This window comes from Bombina bombina, chromosome 5 (genome assembly GCF_027579735.1).
Source record: "Bombina bombina isolate aBomBom1 chromosome 5, aBomBom1.pri, whole genome shotgun sequence".
NCBI lineage: Eukaryota > Metazoa > Chordata > Amphibia > Anura > Bombinatoridae > Bombina > Bombina bombina.
The window spans coordinates 698,652,974-698,670,519 of NC_069503.1; positions in this window are offsets into that span (position 1 = coordinate 698,652,974).

Consider the following 17,546-nt stretch of genomic DNA (forward strand, 5'->3'; position numbering starts at 1 on the left):
TTTTTACAAGAATTTTAAACTAATTACACCTAATCTAAGCCCCCTAATAAAATAAAAAAGCCCGCCAAAATAATAAAATTCCCTACCCTAAACTAAATTACAAAGTAATCAGCTCTTTTACCAGCCCTTAAAAGGGCTTTTTGCGGGGAGCTCTTTTACCTGAAAAAAAAACAAATACAATACCCCCCCCAACATTATAACCCACCCACCCCTACTCTAAAACCCACCCGATCCCCCCTTAAAAAAACTTAACACTACCTCCTGAAGATCACCCTACCTTGAGCCGTGCTCACCCAGCCGGGCACCACTGGTCATCCAGGGCAGAAGAGGACATCCGGACCAGCAGAAGTCTTCATCCGATCGGGGCAGAAGAGGTCCTCCATCCAGCAGAAGTCTTCATCCAAGCAGCATCTTCTATTTTCATCCATCTGGCGCGGAGCGGGTCCATCTTGAAGACATCCGACGCGGAGCATCCTCTTCTTCCCGACGACTAACGACGAATGAAGTTTCCTTTAAATGACGTCATCCAATATGGCGTCCCTCGAATTCCGATTGGCTGATAGGTGTCAGCCGCTCTGGAATCAATCCGGGATGTAACCCAACTGCTAGCGTGAATTGAAAGCACACGCTAGCACACTGAGAAATATCCAGGACGTGACCCACTCAGGAAGCAGATTAGAAGATAACTAAAATGAATATTGTTCCAGAATGCAGGAAAGCCACAAAGGATAAAACGTCCCTTTAAGTAGTACAAAGAACAAAAAGGAAATGCTCTTACTTGAAGCTTCTGAAAAAAGGTCCTCTTTAGCAGGCTTGTAAAACAAAGGAAAAGTTCTCTTTTGCAGCTTGTAAATGTAAAAGACCCTTTTAAGCAGGTGTATAACAAACAGAAAGGCAAAGTTCTCTTTTGCAGCTTGTAAAAGAAAAATGTCCCTTTAAGCAGGTTTATAACAAACAGAAAGGCAAAGTTCTCTTTTGCAGCTTGTAAAAGTAAAATGTCCCTTTAAGCAGGTTTTTGTTTATCAAAGAAAAGGTTTAAAGGTAAAGGCAAAAGCAAGGTCAGGCAGGCAGAAGTCGGCATCCAAATATCAGCAAAAGGTATAGGCAAAAGACAAGGTCAGGCAAGCAGAAGTCGGCATCCAAGTATCAGCAAAAGGGTAAAAGCTACAGGCAAGGTCAGGCAGGCAGAAGTCAACATCCAAATATCAGCAAGTAGGGTTTAGGCATGAGGCTTGGTCAGGCAGGCAGAAGTCGGTACACAAAAGAACAGAATTGATACGGTACTCACACTCCAAAGGGAAACAAACAAACGGGCCCAGATTCAGATCTCCCGCCGTGGTTTAAAGGCAGGAGCGTAACCGTCATCAGAGGGGTGTGTCGAGAAAGCGTCATGTTGCTAAGCAACATGACGTCAGACACACAGAGAAGTTCCGGGAGCCGCGGCGACACGGCGATGAACGGAGGCAATCATGACAGCACCCCCCTCCTCAAGGACCCCTCCGGGGGACAGGACCAGGTCTATCAGGATGAGTCTTGTGGAAGGTCTTGACCAAAATAGGAGCATTTACTTGATGAGCAGGTTCCCAAGAACGTTCCGTGACTGGATAACCCTTCCAATGAATGAGATAATACAATTTCTTGCCCCGCAACTTGGAATCTAGAATATGGCTGATCTCAAACTCAGGATGTCCATGCACCAATAACGGTGGAGGTTTAGAAAAAGGCTTAGAATACCTGTTAATCATCACAGGTTTTAAAAGAGAAACATGGAATACCGGATGGACTTTGAGAGACTTGGGTAAAGCCACCCGATAAGCAGTGGAACACACCTGACCCAGTATTCGGAAAGGACCCACATAACGTGGTCCCAATTTGTTAGAAGGTTGTTTCAGGCAAAGAAATCGAGAGGAAATCCAAACTTTATCACCAGGGCGATATTTGGGAGCCTTCTTCCGTCGAAGATCTGAAAAGAACTTGTAACGTCTAGAAGTTACAGAAAGAATACGATGTATCTTCTGCCAATGTCGAGTTAATCTTCGGGCTGTAAGATCAGAAGCAGGATTCACTGTGGAGGAAGTATGCAAAGGGAATGTTCTAGGCTGATATCCGTAAGCTGCATGAAAAGGAGAAGTCTGAAGGGAGGAATTGTACCGGGCATTATGAGCCAATTCAGCCAAAGGAAGGTAAGAAGTCCAGTTAGAGTGATAATGATCCACATAATGTCTAAGATATGTTTCAAGACACTGGTTTACTCTTTCAGTCTGACCATTCGATTGTGGGTGGTGAGAAGTAGAGAGAGATATAGTAGTTCCAAAATGTTTACAAAGTGACCTCCAAAATCGAGAAACAAATTGTACCCCTCTATCTGAAACAATATCTAGAGGAAATCCATGGATTCTTACAATATGTAGAATAAAAAGTTCAGAGAGTCTTTTGGCAGATGGTAATCCTGGCAAGGGTACAAAATGAGCAGTCTTAGTGAACCTGTCGACCACCACCCAGATAGTATTGTTCCCAGTGGACAAGGGAAGATCGGTAATAAAGTCCATGGATACATGAGTCCAAGGCTGGTGAGGTATAGGCAATGGTTGGAGTAATCCTGAAGGAAGTTGGCGTGGAGTTTTGTTCATGGCACATTGTGTGCATACTGAGACGTAATCCTTCACATCTTGAGAGAGTGTAGGCCACCAGACATGTTGTTTGAGGTTTCGAGTGGTAATACTGATGCCAGGATGTCCAGAAAGGGGACTATCATGAGCCCAAAATAAAATCTTGGAACGAAGGCGTTCAGGAACAAAGAGTAAACCATCGGGAGGTTTACAGGACAAAGGAAGATGCTCTTGAGCGGACTGTAATTCTTGTAACCAAGAAGTTGTTAACTGGGCAATGACTTCATGAGGTTGGAGAATGGTACCAGACTCAGGAACTGGGGTATCTTGAAATTGTCTGGAAAGTGCGTCTGCTTTAATATTTTTTGAACCAGGTATGTAAGACAAATTATAGTGAAACCGAGAGAAGAATAATGACCAGCGTGCTTGCCTGGAATTTAATCGTTTGGCTGTTTGGAGATACAGAAGGTTCTTATGATCAGTAAATATAGTAAATGGCAAAGAAGTACCTTCCAGCCAATGTCTCCATTCATCCAATGCCATTTTGATGGCAAGCAACTCTTTATTCCCTACGTCATGTTAAATTCGGAAGGAGTGAATTTTTTAGAGAAAAAAGCAACAGGATGAATCCTTCCAGTCTCTGGTATTCGTTGAGACAGAACAGCTCCAGCAGCAACAGAGGAAGCATCCACCTCCAGAATAAATTGAAACTCAGGATTTGGATGACGAAGGATAGGAGCTGAGGAAAAAGCTTCTTTGAGAGATTCAAAAGCTTCTATAGCCTCAGACGGCCATACTTTACAGTTTTGTCCTTTTCTAGTGAGAGAAGTAAGAGGAGAAGTAATAGTAGCAAAATTCTTGATGAACTTTCTGTAATAATTGGCGAAGCCTAGGAAACGTTGTAAAGCCTTCAAAGAATCAGGTCTAGGCCAATCCAAAATGGCAGAAAGTTTAGTAGGGTCCATCTCGAATCCAGATGCCGATATTACATAACCCAGAAAGGGTATGGATTTTTGATGGAAAGAACATTTCTCCAGTTTAGCAAACAGATGGAATTCTCTTAGACGTTGAAGTACTTTCTTGACGTGGTGCACATGATCCTGGTGGTTCTGAGAAAAAATTAAGATGTCGTCCAGGTATATGATAACAAAAATATTCAAAAAATCACGAAAGATCTCGTTTACAAAATGCTGGAAAACCGCCGGAGCATTGCATAGCCCGAAGGGCATGACCAAATATTCATAATGCCCAAATCGAGTGTTAAAGGCAGTCTTCCACTCATCTCCTTTGCGTATACGGATCAAGTTGTATGCACCACGTAGGTCGAGTTTGGTGAAAATGGTGGCTCCCTGAAGATAAGTAAAAAGTTCAGGAATAAGGGGCAGGGGATAACTGTTCTTGATGGTAATCTGATTCAATCCACGATAATCAATACAGGGTCTTAATCCGCCATCCTTTTTTCCCACAAAAAAGAAACCAGCCCCTACAGGGGAAGAGGAGGGCCGAATAAATCCTCTAGCCAGATTGTCTTTTATATATTCTTCCAGAGCCATGTTTTCTGGTTTAGAAAGTGGATATGTCTTGCCTCGAGGATAGGCAGCCCCAGGAAGGAGATCAATGGGACAATCAAAAGGGCGATGAGGAGGAAGACGTTCAGCTTCTTTTTTGGAGAAAACATCCACAAAGTCATGATAATGCATAGGTAAGGATTCCGGAGTTTCAACTGTGAGAGCAATAGTGAGTGGTAACTTAGTAATCTTTTGAAGACATTTAGTCTGGCATGTAGATCCCCAGGAAGTGAGTTCACCGAAAGTCCAAGAAAAAATGGGATTGTGAATCTGGAGCCAGGGTAATCCCAAGATAATGGGAAATTGCGGAGTGGGAATGACATTGAAACAAATTGTCTCGGAATGAAGTATTCCTACGGTGAGGAGTAAGGGTTGAGTAGAAAACTGAATGTATCCAGAACCCAAAGGATCTCCACTGACCGTAGAGACTGAAATGGAATACTCCTTCTTTAGTAAGGGTATAGAATGAGTAGAAACAAATGTAGAGTCAATGAACACACCTCCAGCACCAGAATCAATTAGAGCTTGGGTATAGATCTTCTTATGTCCAATTAGAAGAGTTACTGGAACAAAGAGTTTCTTGTATAGGGAATGACCACTATTTTGGCTTAACTCAGTTCCCTGGACTAGAGTTAAGCCCTGGCTTTTACTGGCCTAGTAGGACAATCCCTTAATAAATGCCCTTTAAGGCCACAGTACAGACATAAGCCAAGAGTCCGTCTTCTCAAGCGTTCAGTCTCAGTTAATTTTATACTTCCTACTTCCATGGGTTCGGCCTGATCAGTAGTAGGAGAGACTGGAGTGACTGGATTAGAAAAACGAGGAGCCAAACGAAAAGGAGTTCGAGTTGAAGTCCTCTGTGTTCTATCCTTTTCTTGTTGGCGTTCACGAAACCTGGCGTCGAGACTGATACAGAGATTTATTAAGGCTTCTAAGGACTCTGGAAGTTCACGATACACCAATTCATCCTTGAGACGCTCAGAAAGTCCTTTACGGAAAGCGGCTCTGAGTGCTCCCTGATTCCAAGTGGTTTCAGAGGCAAGGGTGCGGAACTCAATAGCATATTGAGAGACTGGTTGATTTCCTTGACGTAAATCCAGGAGAGTAGCTTCAGCAGCGGATGACCTTCCAGGTTTATCGAATACGTTTGAGAATGTAGATAGAAATGTATCAACATCCAACAGTATAGGATCATTCTTTTCTAGCAAAGGTGATACCCAAGCCAAGGCTTTTCCTTTCATTAAGGAAATAAGAAATGTGATTCTAGAAGAGGCAGTAGCAAAGAGAGTAGGGCTATTTCGGAAATGAAGACGGCATTGATTCAGAAAGCCTCTACATTCTTCAGGATTCCCATCATATTTATCCGGAAGAGGTATCCTGGGACTTAGTTGTACCTGAGACTGATTGTTAGGAATCGGAGGAGGTAATGCCTCAATCGGATTTGGATTGGGATTAGGATTGGGAGGTGCGGTAGCAACCAAATTTTGTAATAGAGCAGTAATTTGATCAAGTTTAGTGTCCAGAGACTGCAAGTGAGTGGCATGAGAACCCAAGAGCTGTCCCTGGTGAGCCACGGCCATAGATAATTCAGTGGGGTCCATTTTTGTGGCCCGTTTGTAATGTCAGCCGCTCTGGAATCAATCCGGGATGTAACCCAACTGCTAGCGTGAATTGAAAGCACACGCTAGCACACTGAGAAATATCCAGGACGTGACCCACTCAGGAAGCAGATTAGAAGATAACTAAAATGAATATTGTTCCAGAATGCAGGAAAGCCACAAAGGATAAAACGTCCCTTTAAGTAGTACAAAGAACAAAAAGGAAATGCTCTTACTTGAAGCTTCTGAAAAAAGGTCCTCTTTAGCAGGCTTGTAAAACAAAGGAAAAGTTCTCTTTTGCAGCTTGTAAATGTAAAAGACCCTTTTAAGCAGGTGTATAACAAACAGAAAGGCAAAGTTCTCTTTTGCAGCTTGTAAAAGAAAAATGTCCCTTTAAGCAGGTTTATAACAAACAGAAAGGCAAAGTTCTCTTTTGCAGCTTGTAAAAGTAAAATGTCCCTTTAAGCAGGTTTTTGTTTATCAAAGAAAAGGTTTAAAGGTAAAGGCAAAAGCAAGGTCAGGCAGGCAGAAGTCGGCATCCAAATATCAGCAAAAGGTATAGGCAAAAGACAAGGTCAGGCAAGCAGAAGTCGGCATCCAAGTATCAGCAAAAGGGTAAAAGCTACAGGCAAGGTCAGGCAGGCAGAAGTCAACATCCAAATATCAGCAAGTAGGGTTTAGGCATGAGGCTTGGTCAGGCAGGCAGAAGTCGGTACACAAAAGAACAGAATTGATACGGTACTCACACTCCAAAGGGAAACAAACAAACGGGCCCAGATTCAGATCTCCCGCCGTGGTTTAAAGGCAGGAGCGTAACCGTCATCAGAGGGGTGTGTCGAGAAAGCGTCATGTTGCTAAGCAACATGACGTCAGACACACAGAGAAGTTCCGGGAGCCGCGGCGACACGGCGATGAACGGAGGCAATCATGACAATAGGATTCTATCAGCCAATCGGAATTAAGGTAGGAAAAATCTGATTGGTTGATTTAATCAGCCAATCGGATTGAAGTTCAATCCGATTGGCTGATTGGATCAGCCAGTAGAATTGACCTCGCATTCTATTGGCTGATCCAATCAGCCAATCGGATTGAACTTCAATCGGATTGGCTGATTAAATCAACCAATCTGATTTTTCCTACCTTAACTCCGATTGGCTGATAGAATCCTATCAGCCAATCAGAATTCGAGGGACACCATCTTGGATGACATCATTTAAAGGAACCTTCATTCGTCATTAGTCGTTGGGAAGAAGAGGATGCTCCGGATGTCTTGAAGATGGACCCGCTCTGCGCTGGATGGATGAAGATAGAAGATGCCGTCTGGATGAAGACTTCTGCTGGATGGAGGACCTCTTCTGCCCCGATCAGATGAAGACTTCTGCCGGTCCGGATGTCCTCTTCTGCCCCATCGGATGACCAGTGGTGCCCAGCTGGGTGAACACGGCTCAAGGTAGGGTGATCTTCAGGGGGTAGTGTTAGGTTTTTTTAAGGGGGGATTGGGTGGGTTTTAGAGTAGGGGTGTGTGGGTGGTGGGTTGTAATGTTGGGGGGTATTGTATTTTTTTTTACAGGTAAAAGAGCTGATTACTTTGGGGCAATGCCCAGCAAAAAGCCCTTTTAAGGGCTGGTAAAAGAGCTGATTACTTATTAATTTAGTTTAGGATAGGGAATTTTATTATTTTGGGGGGCTTTTTTATTTTATTAGGGGGCTTAGATTAGGTGTAATTAGTTTAAAATTCTTGTAATATTTTTTTATTTTTTGTAATTTAGTGTTTGTTTTTTGTGCTATAGTTTAGTTTATTTAATCGTATTTTATGTTAGATAATTGTAGTTAATTTATTTAATTAATTTAGTGATAGTGTAGTGTTAGGTGTATTTGTAACTTAGGTTAGGATTTATTTTACAGGTAATTTTGTAATTATTTTAACTAGGTAGCTATTAAATAGTTATTAACTATTTAATAGCTATTGTACCTAGTTAAAATAAATACAAAGTTTCCTGTAAAATAAATATAAATCCTAAAATAACTACAATGTAACTATTAGTTATATTGTAGCTATATTAGGGTTTATTTTGTCGGTAAGTATTTAGTTTTAAATAGGATTAATTTATTTAATTTTAGAACTTTTATTTAGATTTATTAAAAATAGATTTAACTTAGGGGGGTGTTAGGGTGAGACTTAGGTTTAGGGGTTAATAACTTTATTATGGTATCGGCGACGTTGGGGGTGGGAGATTAGGGGTTAATAATTGTAGGTAGGTGGCGGCGACGTTGGGGGGGCAGATTAGGAGTTAATAACATTTATTATAGTGTTTGCTAGGCGGGAGTGCTGCGGTTTAGGGGTTAATACATTTATTATAGTGACGGCGATGTCCGGTTGGCAGATTTGGGGTTAATAAGTGTAGGTAGGTGGTGGCGACGTTGGGGGGGCAGATTAGGGGTTAATAACTATAATGTAGGTGTCAGTGATGTTAGGGGCAGCAGATTAGGGGTTCATAGGTATAATGTAGGTGGCAGCGATGTCTGGTCGGCAGATTAGGGGTTAAATAATTGTATTATAGTGTTTGCGATGTGGGGGGGCTCGGTTTAGGGGTTCATAGGTAGTTTATGGGTGTTAGTATACTTTGTAGCACTGTAGTTAAGAGCTTTATGTTCCGTTGTTAGCCCGTAAAACTCTTAACTACTGACTTTTATATGTGGTAGGAGTCTTGGAGGTAGAGGCTGTACCGCTCACTTTCTCCAAGACTTGTAATACCAGCGTTAGGCAAATCCCATTAAAAAGATAGGATACGCAATTGACGTAAGGGGATTTGCGGTAGCCAAAAGTTGCGGAAGAAAAGTGAGCGGTACACCTGTACCTGCCATACTCGTAATACCAGCGGATGTTAAAAAGCAGCGTTAGGACCCCTCAAAGCTGCTTTTTAAGGCTAACACAGAACTCGTAATCTAGGCGATTGTAAGCTTGTGGTCTCTTGTCTCTTCTCAAATTTCAGTCAAGGTGACTCAATGCATCATCAAGGACATTGTTGTCTTCCTTATATTCAAGTACAGCAAGCTTGTGTTCTCTTCATTTAAGGTGACTGCTTCATCAAGTACATTGTTGTCTTATTTATATTCAAGCGCAGCAAGCCTGTGTTCTCTTCAATAAAGGTGACTGCTTCATCAATCACATTGTAAGCCTGTGGTCTCTTGTCTCTTCTCAAATCTCAATCAAGGTGACTCACTGCATCATCAAGCCCATTGTGGTCTTCCTTATATTCAAGTACAGCAAGCTTGTGTTCTCTTCATTTAAGGTGACTGCTTCATCAAGCCCATTGTTGTCTTCTTTATATTCAAGTGCAGAAAGCCTGTGAGTGTGTTCTCTTCAATCAAGGTGACTGCTTCCACTGCGTCATTGCTGCAACTTGAAGAAGCAATACTAGCATCTTCAGAGCTAAGCTAACAGCTAATTGCATCATAAATCAAGGAGGCCATTCAATTTTTGTCTATCTTTCTATTCAAGTGCAAGCCTGTGGTCTCTTGTCTATCATTGTGCCATGGTTGCCACTGATACTGGCAGTGTGTGCGGTAGTATAATCTCCTCATTTTCTGTGGCAGCTTGCAGTGTGTGCGGTAGACTCCGGTAGTTTAAATCTTCTTATTTTTTGTGCAAGCTGGTATTTTGTGTGGCGCGTTGTACATAAAATTCAAGATGAGTTCTAAAGAGCTGTCCGTGTCCAACAATAACGATGATGATGTTGATGTTGCTAATGAATTGTTGGTGCCAAAGAATAATTCAACATCAGTTGTTTGGGAATATTTTGGATTCAGAAAAGATGATGTGAAACAGAACCAAGTAATCTGCAAGACTTGTGGAACGAGTGTTGCAGCAAAACGAAGTAACACATCAAACCTGTTCCAGCACCTTAAACAGCGGCATAAGGAAATCTTTGAACTATGTATGGCCAAAACATTTCTGATAGAGAAAAGACAACACAAACTAGCTGTGAAGCTAAAGTTGAGCAGCAACAATTAATCATAAAGGCATTTGCAAACAGTGACATCACCATTTTCAAAGACCTCTAAATGGCATGGAGAAATAACCAACGCTATTGCATATTATATATGCAAAGACATGGTGCCTGCATACACGGTTAGTAAACAAGGCTTCAAAAGAATGATACACACACTCGACAAGAGATACCAACTGCCATGTCGCAATTACTTCTGGAGAAAACTAATTTAGGTAAGAGTATCATATGTGAAACCAGTTCTGCATCTATTAAACAAACAAAAAAATGCCTCTGGAGGAAGATGATCCTGACCTTACCAAGACACTGAAATCCAAAATTCTTGAATATATGAATAGAAATTATGAAGATGAAGATACTCAAGATCTGCTAGATATGGCATCATGATCCACGATTCAAGACAACCTACATAAATGCGGATACAATTACAAGCATCAAGGCCAGGGTGATGTCTGATATGGCCATTGTGTCTGAGCAGCAAGTCATGCTGAATCCAAGTCAAGCAATCAGCAGTTCCCCATGCAAAGTAATAGATGAATGTAGAAGAAGAAACTGTGCCATAAATGCCATAACCAGGGCAGGTTCTAACTTCCAATGTTTTGTATTGTATTCTCTATATATCCTTTAAATTTGAAACTTGTACTCTGTCTTACTGTACTATGCTGCAGTGCTGCTGCTATTAGTTGATGCATGGATGTTAAAAAAGGTTGCATGATTGACCTTATCAGTGCCACATCCTTCATGTTTTCCTGGATAGTAACTCAGCTAAATGACTAACACATAAAGCAGTGTGCATTGTACTACCTAAATTACTACACTTAGAAACACAAAATCATCAGTCAGTCAAATCAATCAATCAATCAAATCAGTAAAAAATCAATCAATTATCAAATAAATCAGTCAGTCAAAAATCAAGTCAACAGCAGTTTTCAGGTTTCTCCTTGCAAACACTGTTTCATTTGTTACTCATACCACAGCTAGACTGACTGTCGAAGAAAACATGGACATAGACAAAGTGGTAAGAACTGGCCAATAGCTAATTTAATTTTTTTTTTTCAAAAGCTTTATTGATGTGAATAAACAATTTACACTCAATGAGCAAGTAAGAAGAAACATTTCGGTTACATTCTAGAGTAGTTGTCATACAAATCAATATTCATCATAACCAAACTATATTTCACATCTAAACCTATTGATTTCGGTCATCAGGATCCTTCCGATGACGAAAATTAAAATGTCCAGTTTTTAATTTTATTCAGTCTTTAAGTATTCTATATTGCAAGCTCAGAATTCAACAACAAGTTGCGTTTGGTATATGGTAGTGCAAAAGCATAGGCGGAAGGGAGAGAAGGAGAAAAAGTGGAGTTAGTGAAGAGAAAGTGAGAAAAAAAATAAGGGCGAGAGGAATAGAAAAAAAAAAAAAAGGGGGAGGGAGGGACAGGAGTTCTAATACTAGAGGGGGGACTCTAGATTGTTTTGTGCCAGAGGGCCAGTATCAACTCATATGTCTCTAGGTTGTGTGTTTTCAAGTAGTGGAATCTTTCCATGAGGAGAGTAGCGTCGATCTGAGATCGCCACTCCTCAATGGAAGGGGTAATCTGTGTTTTCCATTTTCTAGGAATTAATAACTTGGCTCCCGTGATCATTATCAGCAAAAGCGCTAAGTGCGCTGCACTTTGTGTCTTAGGCAGGTTCAGGAATAAGAGTGTTTCTGGTGAGTTAGGGACATTAATATTAAGGATTACGGACATTTCCCTGAAAACTCCCGGCCAGAAGTTCGCAAGGTTTTGCAATACCACCAGATGTGTAGCAATGAACCGTCTGCTCCACAACTCCTCCAGCAGGTGGAGCTGAGGGCCGGGAACAGTTTTTGCAGTCTCGTCGGGGTAAGATACCATCTACTAAGGAGCTTGATGTGGGACTCTTGGATATATGCTGATACCGAGGACTTTCTAGCTAGGCCAAAGGCCCTAATCCAAGCCGTACTTTCAAATTCTGAAGTCAAGTCCCTATGCCATTGGCTTGTATAGGTGGGGAGTGTGTCCGTCCCAGGGACGAGCAAAATCTTATATATCAACGAGATCAGGTGTTTGAGGGCATTTGCTGAGTGGCAAAGAGCCTCAAAAGGTGTTAGGTCCCTGCCCATGTCTTGTTTGTTTCTATGGGTTTTTATAAAGTGTGTCAGCTGGTTGTAATGTAGCCAAGAACTAAATATATCTGTGTGGATATCCCTCAATCTGTCCCATGGCATTAAGGACCCGCTTTCTGTTATGCTTCACATCAAGCCCTCCTTCAAGCTGTATGGTTTAGCCCTGCGGGAGCCCAGTTTATGGAATGGGAGGTCAGGGTTCTCTATGATTGGTGTGAGGGGGGAATATCTTGTGGATATATGTGATGTAGTGGCCAGAATGCTGTCCCATGTTCGGAGAGTCTCTGTTAGTAAGTGGTAACTTCGGATGACCCTAGATCTTTTAGAGGGGGTAGTCCAGGCCAGAGTACCCAAGTTGTTGATTTTTCTGTCTACCTGTATCCAAGCTTTCTGCTCTATATTATGTGACCACTCGACTATCCTTTGTAAGATAACCGCGGATCTGTATGCTTTTAAGTCGGGGAGGCCTAGCCCCCCCCTGTCTCTAGGTAGGTACATGGTGCGTCTGGGGAGTCGGAGCCTGACCTTGGCCCATACATATTGTTCTATTATTCTTTGGAGCTGGTCCAAGTAACCGGGCGGTAGGGCAATAGGGACCATCTGAAAGATGTAAAGAATCCTGGGGAGGATGTTCATTTTAATGACTCCTACTCTTCCCAACCATGAGATAGGGTTGTTGACCCAGGAAGAAAGATCTGCTGCTATATTATGTTTAAGATTCCCATAGTTATGTTTGAAGAGGTCAGAGGGGTCGGAGGAGAGGTATATTCCTAGGTATTTTAGCTTTTCTTTGGCGACTTTGATGTTATAATTTTTCTGTAGGGATTGTATAATTTTGGGGCATGTGTTAATATTTAGAAGTTCCGATTTGCTGAGGTTAAGAAGAAAATTGGATATATCATCGTATGCCCTCAACTCTTTGAGAAGCTCAGGGAGAGATGTGTCTGCGTTTGTAATGGTGTATAGGACGTCATTGGCATATAAGGCCTGTTTGTATTCAGCGTTATCAATCTGTAACCCAGTAATGTTTTGATTCCGCCTAACCCTCTGGGCTAGGGCCTCTATCGACAGGGCAAATAATAGAGGGGATAGAGGGCACCCCTGCCTAGTGCCATTACTAATGGGGAAATACTCAGACAGCGTCCCATTCACTCTGATCCTAGCATTAGGACTCGAGTAAAGTGCAAAAACTGTGTTTAAGAAAGCGTCTTTAAATCCCATCTTTTCCATGACCCGACGCAGAAAAAGCCAATCGACCCTGTTGAAGGCCTTCTCCGCGTCGGTTGAAAATAGAACCATTGGGGTCTTTGAGACTCTGGTGTGAGAAATTAGTTGAACAACTTTGGCAGTGTTGTCCCTAGCCTCCCTCCCAGGGACGACACCTACTTGGTCATTGGAAACAAGTTCTGGAAGATATTTATTAAGGCGATTCGCCAAAATTTTAGCTAACAATTTCATGTCCATATTGATTAGAGATATGGGTCTAAAGTTTTCAGGGGCTTCTGGTTTTTTGCCGGGCTTAGGGATGACAGTTATGTGTGCTTCCAGGAGAACTTTGGAAAGTTGTGGGCTGTCCCTAAGACTATTAAACAGTTGGAGGAGAGGACTGGAAACCTCATCCGAGAATTTTTTATAGTAGGGAATAGTGAAGCCGTCCGGACCAGGGCTTTTTCCCGACGGGGAGTTTTTAATGGCTTGAATCAGTTCTACCTTTGTGATTGGGGAATCTAAGTATTCCGAGGCCTCAGTGGTTAAGGTTGGTAACCCTATGTCTTGGAGGTATGTATCTATTTTTGAGGTCCTACAAGGCTGTGAGGAGTTGCCTCCTTGTTGTTCTGGCTCTTCCCTGATATTATATAAGGAGTAATAATATTTGTGGAACGCGGAGGCTATCTGCGAGCTACTATACAGGGAGTGCAGAATTATTAGGCAAGTTGTATTTTTGAGGATTAATTTTATTATTGAACAACAACCATGTTCTCAATGAACCCAAAAACTCATTAATATCAAAGCTGAATATTTTTGGAAGTAGTTTTTAGTTTGTTTTTAGTTTTAGCTATTTTAGGGGGATATCTGTGTGTGCAGGTGACTATTAATGTGCATAATTATTAGGCAACTTAACAAAAAACAAATATATACCCATTTCAATTATTTATTTTTACCAGTGAAACCAATATAACATCTCAACATTCACAAATATACATTTCTGACATTCAAAAACAAAACAAAAACAAATCAGCGACCAATATAGCCACCTTTCTTTGCAAGGACACTCAAAAGCCTGCCATCCATGGATTCTGTCAGTGTTTTGATCTGTTCACCATCAACATTGCGTGCAGCAGCAACCACAGCCTCCCAGACACTGTTCAGAGAGGTGTACTGTTTTCCCTCCTTGTAAATCTCACATTTGATGATGGACCACAGGTTCTCAATGGGGTTCAGATCAGGTGAACAAGGAGGCCATGTCATTAGATTTTCTTCTTTTATACCCTTTCTTGCCAGCCACGCTGTGGAATACTTGGACGCGTGTGATGGAGCATTGTCCTGCATGAAAATCATGTTTTTCTTGAAGGATGCAGACTTCTTCCTGTACCACCGCTTGAAGAAGGTGTCTTCCAGAAACTGGCAGTAGGACTGGGAGTTGAGCTTGACTCCATCCTCAACCCGAAAAGGCCCCACAAGCTCATCTTTGATGATACCAGCCCAAACCAGTACTCCACCTCCACCTTGCTGGCGTCTGAGTCGGACTGGAGCTCTCTGCCCTTTACCAATCCAGCCACGGGCCCATCCATCTGGCCCATCAAGACTCACTCTCATTTCATCAGTCCATAAAACCTTAGAAAAATCAGTCTTGAGATATTTCTTGGCCCAGTCTTGACGTTTCAGCTTGTGTGTCTTGTTCAGTGGTGGTCGTCTTTCAGCCTTTCTTACCTTGGCCATGTCTCTGAGTATTGCACACCTTGTGCTTTTGGGCACTCCAGTGATGTTGCAGCTCTGAAATATGGCCAAACTGGTGGCAAGTGGCATCTTGGCAGCTGCACGCTTGACTTTTCTCAGTTCATGGACAGTTATTTTGCGCCTTGGTTTTTCCAAACGCTTCTTGCGACCCTGTTGACTATTTTGAATGAAACGCTTGATTGTTCGATGATCACGCTTCAGAAGCTTTGCAATTTTAAGAGTGCTGCATCCCTCTGCAAGATATCTCACTATTTTTGACTTTTCTGAGCCTGTCAAGTCCTTCTTTTGACCCATTTTGCCAAAGGAAAGGAAGTTGCCTAATAATTATGCACACCTGATATAGGGTGTTGATGTCATTAGACCACACCCCTTCTCATTACAGAGATGCACATCGCCTAATATGCTTAATTGGTAGTAGGCTTTAGAGCCTATACAGCTTGGAGTAAGACAACATGCATAAAGAGGATGATGTGGTCAAAATACTCATTTGCCTAATAATTCTGCACTCCCTGTAGTGACGGTGCCATTCTTTAGTTTTAATCGAATGAATGTATGACTGTAGTTGTCTTTTTTTGATGGTCCTAGCCAAAAATTTTCCAGGTTTGTTCCCCCCCTCATAATAAAACTGCTTCAGGGAAAGTGCTTTCTTTTGGCGCATTTCCTCTAGATATTTATTCAGTTTGGCTTTTGTGGAAGTTAGTTTGTTTTTTACGTCAGTGACAGATGGGTCAGATTTGTGTGTGTTTTCTAAGGATTGTATCGCAGTGAGCAAATCAGTGTATTTCACTCAGTAGCGCTTGTTAAGTATGGCCTTGTGTTTTATGAGAAGTCCGCGTATGACGCTCTTATGGGCTTCCCATACCGTCATGAGTGGTGTGAGTGGTGAGATGTTTAGTTCAAAATATTCCCTGAGTGCCTTGCGTATGTCTTCTAGTATTAAGGGGTCGTCTAGTAGGGTGTCATCTAGTTTCCACGTATAATTTGTAATTGGGATATCCGGCCATTGGACCATGCAGGTGACCGGGGCGTGATCTGACCAAGTGATATGGCCTATGTCACATTTTTGTGTAAGTGAGAGTCCATTAGCGTCAGTGTATATGTAATCTAACCTCGAATAGCTATTATGAGGTATAGAGTAAAAGGAGTAATCCCTTGAGGTCGGGTGTAGGGTTCTCCAAGTGTCGTGCAGTGCAACCTCGTTTAAAATGGAGTTAACCTGTCGTATGGTAGAGGAGGGAGTACAAGTGACTCCCCTTGAGGAGTCTATGGAGAGGTTGGCTACCAGATTGAAGTCCCCTGCCATGAAGGTAATCCCTTTGGAGTGCTCCAAGAGGAGGTTTGTGACTTTTTTGATAAAGCCCCCCTGTGAGAGGCTGGGGGAATACACAGAAGCTAGTGTGATGTAGTGGCCATACAAGGTTCCTATAACTACTACAAATCTATCTTCTGGGTCTTTCTGAACCTGTGTTATGTGAATAGGCACTGACTTGTGAAAGATGATTCCAACCCCTCTTTTTTTGCTCGTCCCCGAGGCGAACACCGCCTTCGAGTACGTTGGGTGATGCCATTTGGGTTCTTTCCCCCTCTGGAAGTGAGTTTCCTGAACTAGAATAATTTGACTCTGTAACTTAGCAAGTTCCTTAAAGGCGATAGAACGCTTTCCAGGGCTATTAAGTCCCTTAGTGTTTATTGTGGTAATATTTATTTGATGATCCTGAAACCTACTGGCCTTAGATTGCCCAGTAGGCATGTTGGATTGTGTGAGGTGGGGGAGGGAGAAAATAAAAAAAAATTAAAAATAAGTTAGTATTTAGGGAAAAGAAAAGAGGATTAGTCTAAAAGGAGAGAGTAAGAAGAGAAGGAGATGATTAATGAAATAGTTCAAAGCAATCAAATTATGCTGTAAGCGTTAAATGCAATCTTCTCTTGCACCAACAGTTATAAAGAGGGAGATGTGACAAACAATTTTACAATGCAAAAGAAAAAACAAAAGGAATTCTTCAGCTCAACAATTTCAAAAATTCGTAAAACAAAAACAATAGGGGAAAAGCCCCTTAACTGACGTTAATTATAGAAAACTTTGTCACCCCAATTACTGCATTGGGGTGAGGTAACATATTGGCACCTAAGAATGTGACTTAACTTTTTGTGAGTTGGGTCTTGTATGGTACTAGGACTTCTAAGCACCCCAGTTACAGTGATAGAGGGAAATAAATATATATATGCGGCCTTTTGGTCTAGGTTATATAATTATGTGATTGTAAGCGTATTAAGGTTTTCTCTACATCTTATTTTGTAGACGGCCCTCGAGGAAAGCGGTCATAGGACTTGCGTTCTAAGCGGCCTGTGTATAGGGCGGCTTTTGCTATAAATGTACCTCCAAGGGGAGGGGCATAGTGTGACCTAATGTGCTGTTATTAAGGCGTGATCTTAGTATCCGTTTCTCATTTGTAGAAAAAAAAGAAAAAAAAACCCTCTGTTCCGGTTGTTGTTGCAATATGCAATAGTGTGGAAAGGGGCCATTAACCTAGCATCTAGTTTTCACCCCATGGCGTGTACGCCGTAGGGGTTTACGCGTGTGTTTCTAAATGGGAGCCCCTGCCCTTGTTATATCCCGAGAGGGATTTGAGTTGATACTGGGACTGGTAGACTGT